The sequence below is a fragment of the Carassius gibelio genome, chromosome B5, assembly GCF_023724105.1.
Source record: "Carassius gibelio isolate Cgi1373 ecotype wild population from Czech Republic chromosome B5, carGib1.2-hapl.c, whole genome shotgun sequence".
Taxonomy (NCBI): domain Eukaryota; kingdom Metazoa; phylum Chordata; class Actinopteri; order Cypriniformes; family Cyprinidae; genus Carassius; species Carassius gibelio.
Window position 1 is genome coordinate 17,033,446 of NC_068400.1, and position 14,933 is coordinate 17,048,378.

The 14,933-nt window shown below is 42.4% G+C and overlaps 1 long non-coding RNA gene across 1 annotated transcript; it reads left to right on the forward strand.

The window, feature by feature from the left end:
- The first annotated feature begins 738 nt into the window (after window positions 1-738).
- On the forward strand, window positions 739-14,177 carry LOC127957912 (uncharacterized). Its single transcript, XR_008153893.1, has 2 exons — window positions 739-1,921; window positions 13,830-14,177. It is a non-coding gene; the product is annotated as an uncharacterized LOC127957912 (long non-coding RNA).
- The last annotated feature ends 756 nt before the right edge of the window (window positions 14,178-14,933 follow it).

Here is a 14,933-nt window from a genome sequence, read left to right on the forward strand (position 1 = left end):
CTTTATAAGTAATAAGCAAAATTTTAAAATCTATACAATGTTTGATAGGGAGCCAGTGCAGTGTTGACAGGACCAGGCAAATATGGTCATACTTCCTGGTTCTAGTAAGAACTCTTGCTGCTGCATTTTGGACTAGCTGTAGTTTGTGTACTAAGTGTGCAAAACAACCACCCAATAAAGCATTACAATAATCTAACCTTGAGGTCAAAAATGCATGGATTAACATTTCTGCTTTTGACATTGAGAGCATAGGCCATAATTTTGATATATTTTTTAGATGGAAAAATGCAGTTTAACAAATGCTAGAAATGTGGCTTTCTAAGGAAAGATTGCTCTCAAATAGCACACATAGGTTCCTAACTGATGATGAAGAATTGACAGAACAGCCATCAAGTCTTAGGCAGTGTTTTGGGTTATTACATGCAGAGTTTTTAGGTCCTATAATTAACACCTCTGTTTTTTTTTCAGAATTTAGCAGTATGAAATTACTCATCATCCAGTTTTTTTTTAATATCGACTATGCATTCAATTTGTTTTTAAAATTGGTGTGTTTCAACGGGCCAGGGATAAATATAGAGCTGAGTATCATCAGCATATCTCCCAAGGGTAACATATAAAGCGTGAAGAGTAGCGGCCCTAGTACTGAGCCTTGAGGTACTCCATACTGCACTTGTGATCGATATGATACCTGGTCGTGATACCTGGTTCGTCACTTCCTGTTTGTTGTTGATGGCTGTACTGCGTTTGAGCTCCGTCACTATATTATTTTCATTGACTATTTTTAACTTAAAAATCAATTTTATACATCATCGTTTCCGTTTATATAACGTGTGAATATATCCTCTATTGTATTCTACAACAAAAACAATCAGAGCGCCTCGCTATCACTAGTTTTATTTTGATCTCCCGGGTCCGCTATTAGCTTTAAGCCAGTTAGCATCAGCAAGCGTGGTTGCTGCTAACTGCGCTTACATTGCTAATACTCTATTCACACACATTACCACTGCTGTACTCACTGTTACTTGCTTTAATGGCGGATGAATGTCTCCACTCTGTGCAGCTCGAGCTCGAGGCCGTGGGGAAGCAGATTCGCGACCTGGAACAGAGGCAGGCCCAGCTGAGAGAGCGTAGAGCCGCGCTGGAATCATCCCGGGCTGACGCTCACAAGTCCGGGGTAAGTATACAGCGTGCTGTTAACAGTCCCACCACGACTACTCCGTGTGTTTCTCTGCACAGGCCCAGTGCACCCAGGACGCAATCTTCCCAGATGTCCTTCACTGTGACGCCGGGACACCACGGACCCTGGGTGCATCCACAGCGGAGGACGCGAGCTGGGTCCCGGGCGACGACTTCTCCCCCTCCTGCCTTCGAGATCTCCATCTAGAACCGCTTCGCTCCCCTCCGCGAGACAGGACGCGACGCTGTGATCATCGGAGACTCCATCGTCCGTCACGTAAGTGCTACGTTAGCCGAAGGTAAAGTGCACACTCATTGTTTGCCTGGTGCTCGTGTTCTCGATGTTTCTGCGCAGATACCCGCGATCCTGAAGGACGGCGAGAGCCCCAGAGTGGTCGTGCTTCACGCCGGGGTTAACGACACCACGCTGCGGCAGACGGAGACGCTGAAGAAGGACTTCAGCAGCCTGATCGAGACGGTTCGCAGCACGACGCCCGCGGTGACGATCGTCGTGTCAGGACCACTGCCCACGTATCGACGAGGACACGAAAGGTTCAGTAGACTTTTTGCTTTAAATGAATGGTTGTTGTCATGGTGTAAAGAACAGAAACTGCTATTTGTTAATAATTGGAATCTTTTCTGGGAGCGTCCTAGACTGTTTCGCGCTGATGGATTACACCCCAGCAGAATTGGAGCGGAGCTTCTCTCTGACAACATCTCCAGGACACTTCGCTCCATGTGACTAGTAAGACAATTCTCAAATAACCATTATGATGAGTTTTGTTCCAACCGCTTAAATGCTAAAAGTACTTGCGCTGTAAAACCTATTAAGACTGTGTCTGTTCCCCGAATAGTGAGGTCAAAATATAATGTAGGATCTAGAAAAAATCTTATCGTAATTAAACCAGAAAAATGTAAAGTAAATGAACAAAAACAATTTTTAAAGTTTGGGCTCATAAATATTAGATCACTCACACCAAAAGCAGTTATTGTAAATGAAATGATCACAGATAATAGTTTTGATTTACTCTGCTTGACTGAAACCTGGCTAAAACCAAATGATTTTTTTGGTCTAAATGAGTCTACTCCACCAAACTACTGTTATAAGCATGAGCCCCGTCAGACTGGTCGTGGCGGGGGTGTTGCAACAATATATAGTGATATTCTCAATGTTACCCAGAAAACAGGATACAGGTATTTACTCTTTCGAAATACTTCTGCTAAATGTTACTCTGTCAGACATGCAAAAGAAATCTAATGTATCTCTTGCTCTGGCTACTGTGTATAGACCACCAGGGCCGTATACAGAATTCCTAAAAGAATTTTCAGATTTCCTCTCAGACATTCTAGTTACAGTTGATAAGGCGCTAATCATGGGAGATTTTAATATTCACGTTGATAATGCAAATGATAAATTAGGACTTGCGTTTACTGACCTAATAAACTCCTTTGGAGTCAAGCAAAATGTCACCGGGCCCACTCATCGTTTTAATCATACACTAGATTTAATTATATCGCATGGAATCAAACTTACTGCTATAGATATTGTACCTCAAAGTGATGATATGTAACAACATTGAGTTTTACAGAATAATTAACTCAAATGATATATAGGGAATTTGAATAATTAATCAGGAATATGATTAATTTATATCTCAGATGACAGTTACATTAAATTTGATTGATTATGAAAAATAGCTCAATTGCCTATACCAATAAATAATCACAGGGCATTGTAATTTACTCATTAATATGTCAATATTCCATTCTTCATATCAATTGTTGTGATAGCTCTTACTGTAAATTACTGCAAATCAAACAGCGGTTTGTCCAGCAAACCACTGTTGACCTATCAATTTTCAATAAAGTTATCACGCCTTATAATTCAAGGAAAAATATTCTCTGGCCATGAAAACATTATCCTATCCTTATGATAAATTTAGTTTCTAAATTTAGAGCTTGTAGCTATAGATCAGACATCTCAGTGACTCGTAATGTAAGTGGGGTGGAGTCCAAGCCAATTGTCAGTATATGGGTTTTTAATAACATCAACTAGTAATACATCAAACTACAAATCACACAGAGTAAATATGCATACGACAATTCAAACAATAAGCTTTATACAAGACATAACGGAATCCAAATAAGAGAGAGAGAGAGAGAGAGAAAAAAAATAGAATGAGATCACATAAGGAGCTCAGGTATGGAAATCATAGTCAGTAACTTTTGGAAGCCAACAACGATCAGATCATAGCAACAATTTAAAGCAGCATTTAAATTTCCATAGAGAAAGTGATACTTGCAAAGTGTCCAATGTGCGTGAGCTGGACATCGGGGCGCGCTGGATCTTTTGAAACCGGCGTGCGCGTGCTGAAGACCGGCGCACGCTGGAGCACATGGTCTTTTGTTCTGTCCTCGCGCGGTATTTGAAAGGTTCAACAAACAATGTTCCAGAATTCATCTTCCTTGCGTGAAGAGGCGAATAGTTGAATAAACTTAGTAAAGAAAAGAAAAGAAACAACAAAAACGAAAGCTTCCAAAGGAGCCATTAAAATGGCTTTTTCTCTCAGCCCCTGTGCTGAGGGGGCTTGCGCTATGAGCGCGGCCTAAGGCCGTGCCGAAGCAACGTTGGTCGATGCAGGAGGGAAGGGAGTCAGCTTAAGAAGAGAGGGCGGACCTTGCTGGGTCGATTCTTATAGCTTGAAATGGTTCACGCCCCTTTTTCGAGGGAACATCCAATGAACGTCCGCGATCTGATGCGGAGGGAAAAGTTCCTTTGTCTCTGTGGAGACAACCCCCTGGTGATCTAGGGCTTGTCCAATTTCCAGGGATTATTCTAGCAAGTTTGTAATTCAGATTACATACATTTTTCATTACTTTGCTCTAGATAAATGGGTCGGTCAGAGCATGACGATTAGAACAATACTAAACATAACATATATATATATATATAAATGATCAAAACATGAAGTTACATTCAAATGCAGAATTACACATATTTAAAGATTTGCTTAACACATAACACTGCAGATAGTCCCAATTTATATGGGAAACATCTAAATGTACCAAAAGGGAATACGTAATACATTTATAAAACATAAAAACAAAAAGGTAATGAATTCATTCCATAGAATGCATTGGGGAGAAGATTTGGCTTCTCTCCTCTCCTGTTGTCCAGGGAGGTCGTAAAGTTTTACGACCTGCAAAGGTGGGGGTTACATACACATGACTATTTGAGAAAGAGCCAGGCTGAGGAGAACATTTCCACCCATAAGTCAGCACTTTAACCATTTACCCAGGATTAACCATTTTTATGCAATACACAAACATTAAAAATACATATTAATAAGGACTTCCAAAAGTAAGGAACTTTACGAAAGGTTTCCTTTTGTGTATGTTGGAATGTGGTTGGTTTAGTGTCTCCTTTGAGGCTCACCCACGTGACTCTGGAATTTCTTGTCGTAAATAACTTAAGTCCAGCCAGGCTGGCGCCAAGCCCAGGCATTTAGAGCAAAAAGGGTTTCATTTGGAAAATCTGAATTAAACACATGAATCGATGATCTGCATATCCGTTACACCTCCCCCTTTACGTCAGATGAAGTCCCGGTGTGGACATCATCGGACGGCAATCATCAGGATGGGCAGATGACAAGTGAATCGTGATGGTCATGTAGCAGGTGGGTCATGATGGCAGGTGGTTCCTGAAGCTGAGGATTCAGCTTGGTGAGGTTCGGTGTTGTCTTTGACTTGGCACCCCCTTTCCGGGGATTCCATCGGAGACCTCCAGCCACAGTTGTCGTGAGTTTGGCTGTAGAGGTTTGCATCTCGTTGAGTATCCTGTATAGGATGAAGGTCACGCCACGAGTCAGGGCGGGACCAATGACGGTGGAGATGCACCGTGCAGTGTCGGGAGCAGTCCAGGCTCGGACCGCAGATGACTGGTTCAGAACGGGCTGTCGAGGCTGTGCTTGGAGGGCTGTGTCGACAGGAGTAATGTCAATGTGTTGGGTGGTACCTTTCAGTACTTGGTCAAGCAAGTTGGCACGGGTGGCGGTGTCATGCTGGTCGTAGGTCAGCGTAGCTGAGCGCACAGGAGTGTTGACGAGCCATCTGTTACCCACAATCTCTGCTTGCGTTTCTGTGACTTGTGTACGAGGCTTGGCTTCGGCAGGGCAGCACGTATCGCTGACCCAGGGTTGCAGCTCGCAGATTCCTTCAGAGTTGTGTCTGAGGAAGGGTTTGCTAAGGCAGAGATAATGAATGTCTTTGGACAAAGCACACATGTGCATGTTTGGGGCCAGGTACAGCTGAGTGTCGCTGTCGTGGTAGGCCACCACATTTGGAATGTGTGTTTTGGTGTGGGTGTTGCTTTTCCACATCCTGACACTGACAATGTCTTTAGGTCTGTAGACTTGGCTTGACTCGCTGATGGGTTGGTTCAGGAGCACGTTCACTTCTCTCTGTTTGGGGTTGACGTGCCGTAGGAAGGCGCTATCCAGAGAGTTGGCCAGGTGTATTTGTTGCAGGTCAGCTGGCATGGTGATGGCGTAAGATGGCACAGTTAACACAAGGCTTAAGGGTATCATGTACGGTGGGGTTTTACTCGTGGTTGGGCTGTCATTGGAGGAGCTAACCTCCCACAGCATGTCTGTTGTTAACGCTGTAAACAGCTGAGTCTGGGTAAAGTCCTTCTGGAAGACAGTAAACAGTGGTTTCAAGGAGTTTACGGTCTGGTTCACTGCATTGACACTGGACATAACAATGTTAAACATTCTGGCGGCAGCAGCGGCTCTAAGCAAAGCTCCCGGGAACTGTTTGGAGCGGTGATGGTGTCCACTTAACTCCATTTGTGTAACAGTCACTTTCTCATGTTGGCTGAACATGTGTTTTACATCGGCCTCAGTGTGAGTGAGGGAGTCCTCTCTCCATCGGAACCTTGTACAGCTGTATTCGGTTACAGTGCTGGGGGTAGTGTGCCCTGTCATCGGTAGTCAGGAGTCTCAGCGGTTTTCTCGGTGGCAGCTGTCCTCTCTTTGGCTGACAGCACGGCACGGCAAACCACAGCAGCACCCTGGTACAGATAATAGGGAGAGAGAGAGAGAAAGGGGAGAAAGAAACAAACAAGGCCTGTCTTTGGTTGGACAGGACAGTCTCTTTGCTTTGTGGGCGGCGACTGGGTTTAGCTCACCCTCGCCCATGTTTTGCCACATCTTGCTGCTGGCATGACGCTTGCTTCAGTGTTTTGTCAGTGGCTCTGGTGCTGCGTGGTGCAGCACATGCTGCGTCATGGAAATATATTGGCATTATCCCCCTTTTGCTCCGTGGCATTACAAGCCCTGGCATTGTGATGTCAAACGATGCACAACCCACAATATTGTTCTGTGCACGCAGCATTGTTTGTGTATCATGCAGTGGTCTGGGGCTTTGGTTGTCAGTGACTGTAGACTGGTTGCCAGGGTGGATGGAGGGGTCTGAGAGGTGGTAAAGCAAAGTCATTATCGAGGTTTCAGAAGCCCGCATGTCCGCTATGTTGGTCTGTGTAGACAACGGAGCCAGCGTAAGCGATTCTGAGGAAGGCAGTTTAGCTAGTAAAGTTCTTATGCTGTGTGTAATCACTTCAACCTTGAATGTGGGTGGGTGGGTTGGGAGTGACCACAGAATGTTGTTTAGTGTGCCAGTTTTGGCAAGGGTGTCAGTGTGATCTTTAAAGTCCTCGTCTAGACTTGGTAACTTCGAGTGTCCATTTACCTTCTTCCAGTACACGATCACATTGTGTGTTTTTGTGATGTTATCACATTGCTGGAACAGGTGTTGGTGTTTGATATGCTTGTTGTTTGCAAGTGTGAGTCCGAGTTCCACACATTCAGGTGAGGATTGGAAGAAACCCAGCGTGTGGTGTAAGGTTTGACCACATTGCAGGTTGAGCCGAACAGCAACCCCTTTGGTGTAAGCTGGTACCACCGTACCCTTTTTGTTGACTAAGGTACAGAGGCATGAACTTGAGCCTGTCGTTAGGGCGTTGTACTCATGGCTGGCTGTTGGGGTTCCCGTGACCTCTGTGACCTGACCGTCTGGCTCTGTGGGAGTTCCCGTGACCTCTGCGACCTGACAGTCTGGCTCTAGCAACCTGTGTGGCTGGAGAGAAAGAGGTTCTAGCACTTGAGCAAAGTCTTTTAGCTGTTTGAAGTTCAGAAAAGGGTCAAAGTGTTCTAGCAGGTCTTTGTCGATGAGCAATGTATGAGTGTTCTTTGGTGGGACATACAGGTGAGATGAGATCACCGTCAGGTTTGATCCTGTGTCGATCAGGTCTTTCCTGTTGACTCCTTTTCGGCCCACCCCCTTTTTGACAAGGCTGCCCAGGAATGTTGGCATCAGGGCAGGTGTGACGATCGGTGGGTGGTGAGGACCGGTCTTGTGTAGCTCGCTGCGAAGGCAGGTAGTCAAAACAGCATTTTCTGGTACCTTGTGTTTGTGGTACCTGGTGTGAGGACCTGTGCTGTCTCGTTCAGGGTGTGCAGCTGTTGACTGTGGAGCTTGGGTGTTGTTGTCACTTTGTGCTGTAACAGTTAGCTCTGTGGTCTGTAGATGACGGGCAGTGTTCTGGGTGCTTGGCTCATCTTCCTTGCGAGTTTTCATGTGAAGAAGATCTTTCAGCACCCTCAGGATCTCTGCTGTCTCAGACGTGGCTGCACTGTGTTGCCCTCTGCAGGCTTGGAACGGTATTGACTCTCTGTAAAAATGTCTGTGACTGTGGTGTTGTAGGGCGCCATCTAGGGTTAACTCCAAGCAGTGCTCAGAGACAGAGACTTTGGGGTTTTTTACAGTCTTTTCACAAATAGTCTTTTGCTTGGTGCAAGCTTTGTGGGCTAGGTTCCGTAACTCTTGTGTAGTCCTGTTACGTGGACATGCTGGGACTCTGAGATGAAAACTCCAACTGGCATGTAGGTTTAGGAGGAACAGAGTTTTTAAGTTGACATCCTGTTCCATACCTGGTTCGTTGCATGCTCCGAAGTAGGCTTTTCGTAGCTGACTACAGAAAGTCTGTGGGTTTTCAAATCGGCCCTGTTTGAGGTCCATAGCAATAAGGAGCCCATGGTCTGAGTTTGGATCAGAGAATTCAAGAATCAAAGTCTGTAGCAGTTGCTGGTAGTACGCTTTGACAGTCTCTGGTTGACGATCCAGAAAGCAATGCACATCACGGCTGGATGTGATTTTTAACAGGTACAATGTGTTCACATCTGTCACGTTAGCGACAGTTTGCAAATGAAAGTCAATGGCTTGTAAAGAAGCATGAACGTCATGTCCTCCTGCAGGTTCTGGATTGAATGTAGAGATGCTTCTGGCTAGCTTGTGAAGTTCTCTGTGAGCAGTGCAGGGTTTAGTGACATGCGTTCTCTGGAAGGGTTCTGTCCCCTCCGTTGTTGACAGATGTTCTTGTAAAGTGGCTGGTGATTTCCTTAGAAGGGAGCTTACACCCCCTTTTCCAGCTCTGGGTTCTTGGCTGAAAGGGTTGGAGTGGCGGCCCGGGAGAAATTTTGTGGTGTGCGTTTCTCCGATCCAGCCACTCTGTAATCTGTGAGATTGTCTCAGTTCTGTGTGAACAGTGTCAAGTTCATCTTGGAGCTTGTGTCTCTGCAGAGTAAGCTTGTTGAATTTAGCTCGGGCCGCTTGCAAGTGTGTTTTGCAGGCCCAGGTTTTATAGTCTCTTTCTTTCAGTTCAGTCTCTGCTCTTTTTAGGAGAGCGTCACCTTGCTGGAGTTTTTTGTTGAGGTCTTTTCGGGCTTCTCTCTCCAGCTGTTCCTTTTGATCTGTGTCGAGGCGAAGATCTTGCAGGGCATTGTGAAGTCTTTCAACTCCTTTCTGTACCACTGGATCTGTGTCGTCCTCTTTCTCGCGCTGGTTCTGGGTCTCGAGGAGGAGCTGATCAAGATGGCTCTGGGTTGGGGCCTGGTCCTTCCAGGCCTCCTCCGCGATGTTGCTCCGTTCACTGAGCCGTGCCTGGGCAACGAGAATGTGAACTAGGCTTCCGAAGATCCTGGCGAGTTCTCTGTAGTAGTTGCTTTGGTTTGGATCGTGTGCCATCAGTTCATCTAACTCGGTGTCTAGTTGCTCTGGGTGCTGCAGGTTACTGGCGTCCTTGGGCAGGAAGGGGGTCGTCACTGCTTTCAACCATGTCAAGAGGTGGCCCCCGTGGACTGCTGGACTGGTGCCTGGAACATCCTGATTCTCTGTCGGTGAGAGAAGCACAGCACAAACACACAAAAAGACCAATGCAAGTTCGTTCTACGTTTAACGAGCTATATTCATACGGGCTGTGCCGTTTATGAGAATTTTGGGGCTAACTGATGCAAACAGTCAGACAGTTAAGTAGCCAATTAACTTGGGTCAACGAAGGACCTGAAATGGAGATTTGACAGGCAGTAGCCTAGCGGGTCGTGTGATGACACCGGCTGCTGGTGGTCGCTCTACTATTTAACTTCGTTGGTGGCTCCCAGGGTACTGTCTCTATGTGAAATGAAAGAAACAAATCACAACAGAACAGAGGGTAGAAAAAGATCAAAGTGAAACACAACACTTGAAATGAGATGAAAACAATAGAAACACCATGTGTTAGTGAGAATGAGGAGGCCTAAGCCTACTGCTAGGTTTTAAGATAGGGCCAACAGGTGAGTGGGCTATCTGGGTAGGAAACCTAGAAATATGGTGTGGCTTATAGAAGCAAAAGGGTTAAACACTTAAAATATATCCGGGGGAATATCTAATATTCTGTGGCTTATAATAAGTGGATGGGTTTTATCACATTTGGTTCACCTGGGTGAATTGAAGTCATTCAGGTGGAAACCAGTGGCTTGGTCAACCTCTCCGGTGCTCCCCAAACACTCAACCGCAGTGTCCCCGGTCCTCCGTTACTCTGGCGTGGCGCCGTCTTGAACGGCTTGTGACTTTTAGCACAACCTTTGGAGTGCCAAAATTGCTGATGTCTCTTGAGACAAGAGGAACCGAGTTTCACTCGCAGCCAGTATCGGTAACACCGGTCGGGCAGTCTTGCTCACTGGAAACCTGAGATGACTGTCCAATCACCGAGGGAGTTCTACAATCAAATACACAAAGGATGAACAAAGGAAACTTAAAGTTAATTAAGGTTTGGTTTGTTTAACATCAATTGAGTAACTATATATGTAGAGAGGAAAGGTAACAGCTTTACCTAATAATAATAAAACAAAACAAAGGAATTATGATAATAATGGTAATTATCAAAATAACCTAAGTCAAAAGAGAGAAGCAAAATAATAAACATCAAATTAAAAGAAAGGAATGAAACAAGGGAGAAGGAGTAGCTGGTTTTCACCACAAGGGGGGGGAGTACTGCTTCTCTGTCTTTAACCTGCTGAGCAGAAAACTTAATTCAAATTAAAAATTCAAAACTGGTTTAAATCAAAATTTAAAATAAGCATGTATGAATTAAAAGGAAAATCTGAATAATATCCTATAATAACCCATGATAGCTTGTAAGTTATCATTAATGATCTTGAAATTAATCAAACAGGGTGAGATTAATCAAAAAGGGTAAAAGTGGACATGCAATTCAAAACAGAATGGAAAAGACAGAGGTCTGTTAGTCGATTTAACAGGAGACTGCCACTAGATGGCTTACCTTCTAAGTGGGTCAAACCGTAGTTGACCTGACACATCTAGATTTCCACTATTAACAATTACATTTTAATTAAAATCATGTTTGAACCAAACTCAAAGTAAAATTAAATAGTCAAAGGCAGTGAAGATTCTTTTGTTTCCCTGTAATAATATTCGCACGAGCAAAGCTGTAAATGCAAATAATTATCGAGAATTTAGACATCTAATTCAAATACATCACAGGGGATTATAAATTAGCAATCAGAGCGCATTATCTGAAACGGCCACAGGATAGCAGCTTTGCACTCATGCAAGCTGGAATCAGAAAGCAGGGCGTACCCTGAAATTTCTAACCCACGCATTCCCTCTGGTGTTTAGATAGCGAATTACAATTTCAATATGACTTAGAAATTATCTGATCGTTTGTCAGGCTGATTTTCTGCATCAAAAATCACAAGTAACAAACCAAAGGTTTTAATCTCTGAGGTGCTATATTAACATAGTGTGAAGGAAGGATCCGTTCACTTCCAAAACACAAATGTAACAAAAACAGGAATTTTCCAACTGTTGACTCCAATAAACATTTATCAAAATAGCACTTATGATTTAAATGTTTTAGGTTTAAAAATCGGGTAGCTAAGCCAATTTTAGACCAGGAGTTTTTATCGTTTATTTTTTTGACTATCATGTGGTTTACCACGAATTCAATAACGATATTTAATAAGCAAGGCCTTTTTAACTGAAATAGAGGAACATCGCTCATGTTAAGATTTACATGTTACAACTAATAAAAGATTTCTTTATCTTTTAATTATTCATATTAAAATTTTCTCACTGTAAAAAGATTTTGGTCTTTCTTAACAGGATACTTTTAACATTATACTGCAGTTTACTTTCATTAAAAATAACAGTGACTATACGGTTAAGTTTCTACGAATATCTAGCGCGCTGACTGACCAGCTTTTTGCCTCAGTCAGTTGAGTGAGTTCGCGTCTTGCGACTTATCTCACAAGTAACGTTACATAATTTCATAGCGCACGTGCAGAAATTATTAAAAACCATATACACAGATTGATTGCTCACAAAACGAAGTTTGAAACGGCCGCGTTCCTCCACCATACTGTAACAACATTGAGTTTTACAGAATAATTAACTCAAATGATATATAGGGAATTTGAATAATTAATCAGGAATATGATTAATTTATATCTCAGATGACAGTTACATTAAATTTGATTGATTATGAAAAATAGCTCAATTTCCTATACCAATAAATAATCACAGGGCATTGTAATTTACTCATTAATATGTCAATATTATAAATAAACTTATCACTGTAATCTAAACCAACAACATGTTTATTAGATCCTGTACCCACTAAATTACTGAAAGGGCTGTTACCTGTAGCCGAAGAACCGCTTCTCAATATCATAAACTCGTCGTTATCTTTAGGACACGTCCCAAAACCATTCAAGCTGGCGTTATCAAGCCTCTTATTAAGAAACCAAAACTAGATCCTAGTGTACTGGCAAATTATAGGCCTATTTCAAATTTTCCATTTATGTCTAAAATTTTAGAAAAAGTTGTGTCTGCTCAATTGAGCACCTTCCTGCATAAAAATTATCTGTATGAAGAATTTCAGTCAGGTTTTAGGTCCCACCATAGCACAGAAACTGCACTTGTTAAAATTACAAATGACCTGCTCCTTGCGTCAGACCAAGGCTGCATCTCATTTCTAATCTTACTTGATCTTAGTGCTGCGTTCGACACCATAGATCATGACATACTCATAGATCGATTACAAAACTATACAGGTATTCAAGGGCAGGCTCTAAGATGGTTTAGATCCTTCCTGTCCGATCGCTACCATTTTGTTTACTTAAATGGGGAGTCATCTCATTTATCATCAGTAAAATATGGAGTGCCACAAGGATCCGTCCTAGGTCCCCTTCTATTTTCAATATAAATGTTGCCCCTTGGTAATATTATTAGAAAATACGGAATTAGCTTCCACTGTTATGCTGATGATACTCGGCTATATATCTCAACGAGACCTGATTAAACTTCCCAATTATCTAAGCTAACAGAGTGTGTTAAAAATGTAAAAGATTGGATGACACACAATTTTCTCCAATTAAATTCGGATAAGACAGAGATACTAATTATTGAACCAAAAAACACTACACAGAATCTTGTAGATTACCTTCTGCGACTAGACGGATGTACTGTTACTTCCTCTACAGTCAGAAATCTGGGTGTTATATTAGACAGCAATTTGTCTTTTGAAAATCATATTTCCAATGTTACAAAAACTGCATTCTTCCATCTTAGAAACATTGCCAAGCTACGAAACATGTTATCTGTTTCTGATGCAGAAAAGCTAGTTCATGCATTCATGACCTCTAGACTGGACTATTGTAATGCACTTCTAGGTGGTTGTCCTGCTTCGTCAATAAACAAGCTACAGGTAGTCCAAAATGCAGCAGCTAGAGTCCTTACGAGGTCAAGCAAATATGATCATATTACCCCAATTTTACAGTCTCTGCACTGGCTACCTATTAAGTTCCGTATCAGTTACAAATTATCATTACTTACCTATAAGGCCCTAAATGGTTTAGCTCCAGCATACCTAACTAGCCTTCTACCACGTTACAACCCATCACGCACCCTAAGGTCACAAAACGCTGGACTTTTGGTCGTTCCTAGGATAGCAAAGTCCACTAAAGGAGGTAGAGCTTTCTCACATTTGGCTCCCAAACTCTGGAATAGCCTTCCTGATAATGTTCGGGGTTCAGACACACTCTCTCTGTTTGAATCTAGATTAAAAACACATCTCTTTCGCCAAGCATTCGAATAATGTATCTTTTTAATTGTGAGTGTAGTTGCATCTGATCAAAGGTGCATTTTTATTCATTAGCTTGGGTTAAACTAATTTTACTTTGTTGGATCAGCAGCTATGCTAATGATGTCTGTATTTTGTTTCTATGTTTCGCCACGGGATTTACATCCCTGGTAACTAGGATTTACACAAGCTCCAGTCTGGATCCAGAACACCTGAGAAGAGATGATGCTAACCCTCAGAGGACCTCAGATGATGCTAAACCTGAATCAACAAACAGAACTAACAATTATTGCTAAATGTGTGACTGAATCATATAATAACTTAATTAATAATATTGATAGTTCATCGTCTAGCTGACTACGTCTTGTATTATTATTATTATTTTTATTTTTTCTAAAATCCTGTCAAATGTGCACAAACTACTAGCTACTACTAAATATTGTAGAAACATAATTTTCTGTGAAGTTGCTTTGTAACGATTTGTTTTGTAAAAAGCGCTATACAAATAAACTTGAATTGAATTGAATTGAATCTTCATTCACTGCTACGAATTGATGGCGGTCATATAAGTACGATTTAAACCATGCTAATGCACTTCCATTAATGCCAACAAAGTGTTCAAGTCTATGCAAAATAATGTTGTGGTCAATTGTGTCAAACGCAGCACTAACATCCAACAGAACTAATAGAGAGATACAACCACGATCAGATGATAAGAGAGGGGTCATTTGTAACACCAAGGAGAGCAGTCTCAAATCTAAATCCTGGTCTAAATCCTGACTGGAAATCCTCACAGATACAATTTTTCTCTAAGAAGGAATAGAATTGTGAGGATACTACCTTTTCTAGTATCTTGGACAGAAAAGGGAGATTCGAGATCGGTCTATAATTGTAAAGAGGCTGCTTTAAGCAGGGATTGAACCCAGGTCTCTGGTGCTCTAAGAGTGTGAATTTACTCATTGGGCTACTCCCAGATTGTTAAACACAAGAGCGGAAGAACAAAAGAGCAAAAAAGGCCAAGGGGCTTGAATCTTCAAAAAGTAACAATAATCTTTACTAGAGAAAACAAAAGTATCAAATAAACGTAGCAAACTTAGCTACCATTAAACAAAAAAGACACAAGGGTCCAAAAATAAAAGCACAATCAAACTTAACTTAGCAACTGGATACACAGGAAGCATAGGCTCAAGACTGAACACAATAGCAGGGAACAAACAGACTTATAAAGTGTCAAACAAAGCACTGAACATGGTACGGGGTGATGACGCTCTCTGGAGGAGTG